Source organism: Cardiocondyla obscurior, linkage group LG07, assembly GCF_019399895.1.
Source record: "Cardiocondyla obscurior isolate alpha-2009 linkage group LG07, Cobs3.1, whole genome shotgun sequence".
Classification (NCBI taxonomy): Eukaryota; Metazoa; Arthropoda; class Insecta; order Hymenoptera; family Formicidae; genus Cardiocondyla; species Cardiocondyla obscurior.
Genome location: NC_091870.1, coordinates 2,947,581 through 2,953,912, shown reverse-complemented (window position 1 = coordinate 2,953,912; position 6,332 = coordinate 2,947,581).

The following is a 6,332-nucleotide window of genomic DNA, read 5'->3' as shown; positions in this document are numbered from 1 at the left end:
TTTACATCATATCTCGAATTATTACACGCTCATTAATGACGCTCGCCGGCGAGACGAGGCGTCGTAGACGTCGATTGTGTCGATCGGCACGTCGCCGATCTGTCGGCGCGAAGATAAAAGAAAAAAAAATAAATAAAAAGAAAAAAAGAAAAAAAAGAGAAAAAGAAAAAAAAGAAGGAAAAGAAGACGATCGGCTGACGTCACGAGCAATTTGGTGAACGTGAACTATCGCGCGTTCTCTGTCCTCGTCCATCCGTTTCCTTTCTTTCCCGCCGAATCGCTCGGCGAATGACATCAATATGACATCACAGTGTACAGCACGAGATCGTAACGTGAACCCTCCTCTCGGCGAGGCGAGGGGCGTTCTGTTAACCTCGACCATGGCGAGGGCAAGGAGAGGGTATAATTAGACGAGTCGGCTTATCAGTGACCATTCGTCGCCATCTCCGTTCAGGTCCGAGCAAACAATCGTTTCTGCCCGGCCGGAAAAAAAAAAAAAAGAAAAAGAAAAGATCGCACAGATTAAATCGAGGAAAACCACGCGCGCTCGGCTGCGAGATGCTACGTCTAAAGATAACTGATAACGTATACGCGTTGCGCAACAGCAGAGACAATTACGAGAGATAAACCCGGGCAAGGTAAAAGCGCAGCTGGCGAGGTCTCACTCGCGAAAGAGCATCGAGGAGAGGTAATATCCGCGTGAAACACGCGATAAGTGTGCCGTTATCGATCGCGTCATTTCTCGGCGATCCCGTCGAGATTTCGTCCATCTCGGTGGAGCCGATAACAAGGCCGCGAAGGCCGAATCGGGGCGACCGCAAGCACGCGGCCGCGAGTAGATCGAACGGACGCCCTGGGCCGATTGGTAAATTTGGCCTGACCTCTGGATAACTCGGCCACGTGCCGTCTGTACATGTATATTACGGTGCAGGGCGCGCGATGCGCCAAACATTATTTATCGGGGGACCAAGAATACACGACGCCGGCTCGAGATAACGCGAGGACAGCTCGCCGATTGATTGAGCCGATCGCGACTCGCGTAATAAAAACCGCCGTGCGACCCCAGTCAACATTATCGCTCTGTCTTTCGGTAAACCGAGACTGGTGCAGAGGCACCAGTCGAATCTCAGCGTCCGCCTCGCGGAGAGATAACTCCGCTTCCTATTTATCGTTGCTCGCGAAAATTAAAGCCGAGGGTTGGTATTTTTAATTTCCGCGCGATTCGAATCGGGCGGTTTTCGCGAAAAGGTCAAGAGTCTTTTTTTAGCCGCGGGAGGATAAGAGGAGAGAAAGAGAGAGAGAGAGAGAGCAAGGCGGATATCGGGAAAACAATTTTGGATCGAAACGATCCTGGTTTTTTAACAACGTGACGCGGGCTCGTAATTTCGCACTTAATTTTAAAACTATCGTTTATCTAAAGTAATCCCTCGCTCGCTTTGCGCAAGAACGACGTCGGCCAGCTCGAAAGTCTCGGATGTTTCTTTCGTCTCGCGTTGTAATTTGTTACGGTAGACTTTCCTGAATTCGCTGTCGGTGCATTACTATAATTTTTTTTTTTTTTTTTTTTTTCCTCCAGATCGACCGATAGAGCAGCTTTGGCGTGGCATTGCCAAACAACTTCCGGTCGGGGTTCTCGCCTGATGAGAATCACTGGCCGTCTCGGCGTTCGACCGCGGCTCGTAAATCGAACAAGCTGTCTGGCTTCTAATTTTATTGCGCGACAGACATGGGAATGAATTGAACGCGCCGTATTAAACCGCGACGGTGTTAAAGTTTCGCGGACGGGGTCTCTCTCAATTCCCGTCGCGAGGTAGACGTTGCCGAGGATACGCGTAAGCCCTCGCCGCGAGACGCAAATCTCGTCGTGACGCAATGTCATTTGGTTGCATCACGGCGCTCGGGGAAACGAGATATCGTCTTTCACAATTCCTCAAATAATGTACGAGAGACGAGAGCTGCGGTATATTACGTTCGGAACGGCAGGAGATAAGAAGTCGCTCGCCGTATCGAGCCGCGCGACGCGCTCGGGAACGTCTTCGGGACGTGCCCGATCCCGCGTTTAAACCGCGAAGCAGCCGTGAAAACGGTATCTTCTCGGCCTTATCGGGTCGGGAGTAGTTGGCTTGAAAGAAACGCACGCGGCAGAAACTACGATCGCACGTAGCAGTTCTCGACGCGCGCGACACGGACGTAACGGCGATTACTCCATCTCAGTCCGATTCCCCGTCACGAGAGCGGTATTTCTTTCTCTCCCGCGCTCATCTCTGTCTTCCACCCTGGTGTTATCTGGACCGAGATAACGATCCGCCGGCGGAAGATTTTCTCGCCGATAAGCGGCGAGGCCGCGAGAGCGAACCGGTCGTAGATCGCGTGCTCGTTCTTCGTCTGCGGAATCGACTCGCGGGAATCAAACGCGGATTTTCCGCCGACGAGGCGAATCGATTCGACACCTTGAATTCGCGAGGCGACGTGTCCGACCGCGCGATCGAAGCCCACGTGATTGTTACGCAATCGCGGCTGCCCGCACGTTTCCGACCGCACGCGGCTGAATTTTTCACTTCCAAGGTACAGCTGCACGTTTTGCCCGCAATGCCTAGGTTTATAGATTAATGGGTCTTTTTTTTTTTTTTTTTTTTTACCTGTTAAATTTAGGAGATTAATTCAACACGGAAATGTCGAGCTTTATTCGTGCACCTCGTATAACGGACCGATTCATTAAATCCTTCACGCGACGCGTGTGAATGTCTACGATATCGTGTCAAGGAATTCCTGATAAAGTTCTGATAAAGTAACAAAATAAAAAAAGAAGTGTCACCGAATCGTTATCGTTATCTCGTTCCGCGCGTTTCTTTCTTCCCCGAGACGACAATGGAGGCTCTCGTATCAACGGACGATAGGAGCGCGCCCGAGCTGCCTTTGATAAACGGGAGATGTTAAATGACTGCCGGCGACTTTTCTTTCTACGAAACCGCGGGACTGGCGGAAGGTGAGATAGGTCGAGACGGGGTCTAATCGCGCGACGAGAGAACGGCGAACGCGTTATCGCGCGGTGACGTAAGAAAATATCTCGGTATCGGTTATTCGCGGGCGCGAGGCTCTTTAAATCGACGGGTAACCTCCCCCCGGACGGGGTGAGATGCGGACGCGGCGTCGCATGGCCGATAAGATGTCAGAAAATTGCTCGCGTTATTTGCGGAAAAGTCAGACGGCGGCCGCCGCGCTTGGTGCGTTATCACTCGGCCAGGAGGCGCGAAACAACAACGCGTTTACTCTTCGTGTTACGCGTAATTCACGCATTTAAATAAATTTCTCGCGTGGACTAGGACTCTTAAAAAAAAATAAAAAATAAAAAAAAGGAGAGACATTTTCTCGACTCCTTCCGCGTAAAAATACGTGACGATTAAATATTTAAAAAATTTAATAAATATTTAATTTAGAAAGTCTGAATAAAAATGTAATTTTGTTCATTAGCGATTCTTTTTTTTATTTTTTTTTTTTTATTGCACGCAATTTCGTCTGCGCGCTTTCGTCTGGTCTCCGCAACAAAGGGATCGTTGTACTTTCTCGCGTGTAACTCCGGCTTCGGCCAGCTCGCCGCTTTACGTGCTCGCCCCAGAGTCGTATGTCTCGTGACGTCATCTCGACGCGAGTCCGGCAACGCTGCGCGTCGCCCATCGGCACCCAAGCAACATTGCCAGATCGAGCGGACGAGCGAAACACGCGCGCACGCCGGGTTTCTCTTTATCTCTCTCTCTCTTTCTCTCTTTTTCTCTCTCGCCGGAAATTTGGGAACGTCTGGTTTCTTCTGGACCCGCCGCCGTTGTGATTTCCGCTGGCATTCCTTTCGTCACGCACGCACGCACGATGACGAGCGTGATTCCACGCGGATACACACACGCCGCGTAACGCAACGTAAAGGATTTAAGTCACGACTCGGACGGCGTATTTTTTTACGCACGCCGCGCGCCGCCCGAACGAGAGAATCCGTTTCGGCGTGCGACAGACGGCAGTCGAAGACGCACGCCCGAGGGCAGTACCTTGGCCTGTATCCGAGACCCGAGAAAACGCACACGAATATCAGTCCGCCCATGTATCTGGAGCATCATTCGGTCGTATTTATCGCTGAACGTTAACGGTAACGTACGGCCCAAGCGCGAACGTCTTGCTCTTGCGATATGCAAAAATTGTCCAATAAAAAAATAAAATATTAACATATTATAAAAAAAAAAAAAATTACTCTATTCGGAAACTTTCGAGTGACAAATTGAAGATGACAAAAGTCATCGATACCTACATTTGATCTTATACATGCAAAACTAATTCGCGACCGCGTGGACATGTAGTCCAAGCTTCGGTAGTCCACGTAAGTCGTTCTGGACTATAAATACGGTCGCGATACTCGAACTCCGAAATCGATTCGGCCCGAGGGAACGGGGGAGTAGAAAGCGAAGAATAAAAAAAAAGTAAAAAAAACGGGGAAAAAAAAAAAACAACATCCGCCAGGTTTTACGTTCGCCGGCGTAAAAACCGTAGGGACGACGGCAGCAGCCTCTTCCGCCGATTGTGGAAAAGCGCCGGCCGCAGGTAGCTGGGAAGCGGATAATATCGTTCTGTCACGTCACACGGTCCCCGCCGGTCGGCCGGAGAAAATCAATCCGCTCCGCGCGCGCGGAACGCTACTAACTTTCCCGCGGAAAAGCGGCCGGCGGCCCCGGCTACTATCTTCGCGGAAAACGTCGGCGCGCTTCAAGGGTCCGTTGCGATATTGACCCGAGGTTGCGTTAGGTTATTTCTGTTGGGGTGCGGGGGGAAGGGAGGACGGAACCGAGGGGAAGAACGGGGGGGAGGGGGTCGTGCACCTTTTCAGGTAGAACGCTCGGGTTTCCGCGAACCCGGGTTTCCCGCTCTTCCCGTATTTTTCTTTTTTTTTCCCCCTTTTCTTTTTTCTCGGTTCTTTTTTTTTTTCCCCGCTTCTCTTTTCCGCTTTCCCCGGGGGTCTCGTTCTTGCCATTTTTCGCACTCTCGTCCCTCGGCGTCTCCTCTCGTCCCGCGGGATAGGGGGCCGGGGGAGGGGGGAGACGACGCGCGCTGATCCGCGTGTCATTTCATGAATATTGGCCTTCGACCGTGTCCTTGGCCCCGTATCGGTTCGCGAGGGATATCGCGCCGCGTATCGTGCCGCTCGCTCGTTCATCCGCTCCGTTCGTTCACGCCCGCCCGCGGCCGCGACGGCCGGCCCGCTCGCGCGTTTGCGAAAATCCCGCGGAGTAACGGCCGGCTCCGAAATAGAAGCCGCACTTCGCGTCCGCGCGTATCTTTCTCTCTTTTTCGCTCGTACCTCGTCGGCGCTCTTTATCCACCGAGGATCGGAGCCTCGGGCAATGAATGCACTTGTCCCTGCGTTCTTTCTCCTCGATTTTCGTTTCGAGATACAAAATACGTTTTACAATGTTTAATTATATTTCTAGCGGATTTTTTTAATTTTTTTTTGCGTTGAATGTTTAATATATCGTTAAATTTTAATATCCGTATATACTGATCGGCATGAAGCGGTAATGAAAGCCACAAGATACTCCGTGAATCGATTCCTTCTCAAGAATCGTCTGCCGACCTTAATTATATTACTCTCAACTTCAACCGTTCACGCGATATATTTAAAACCACGACCGAGAACGAATTTCCCAACAAGTATACACTTGAACGAATTTTACCGCGATAGTCTAATTAATAACGCATCTATAAAAACATTCAAGACTTTCTGTGATAACATTTTAAAGTTATTCGTATTAATTAACGGCGGTATAATTTCGAGATTTCTCACGGTACTTGTTGCAGCACGTGAATAATGAAATTGATCAATTTACTTTCTCCTCTCGCGCTTTTTTTTCCATTTCTTTCTTTTTTTCTGTCTGAAGGTATCCATATTGTATCCATATTGCACTTAACTAGTAGAAAGCAAAGCGTTAGAGGAAGCAAATCGTACGTCGAGCCGATCTTAAAAAGCCGGCCCGACACGCTGGATCGTTCGAGCACTCGGCCCCAAACGAACAGATAACTGTAGTGTTCCGCGGCGTTCCGACTTTTACTACTTCACGCTAGCCGTGCGATTAGCAACGGCCGAGGTATGCACGCGCGCGTATACCTGCGGTTAAAAATACGTGTCTTGGAAAGGCGGCCCTTCCGGGACGCCTCGGTTAAGATCCTCCAGAAATTTCGCTACCTGAGGAATAAGCCGCGGCAGAGATTTACGGCCGCGAACAAGTGCCCGCCGTGGGTTTCCTTTTAAACGAGAACGACTCATTTTCCCGTAACGTTACATTATATTGAAATTG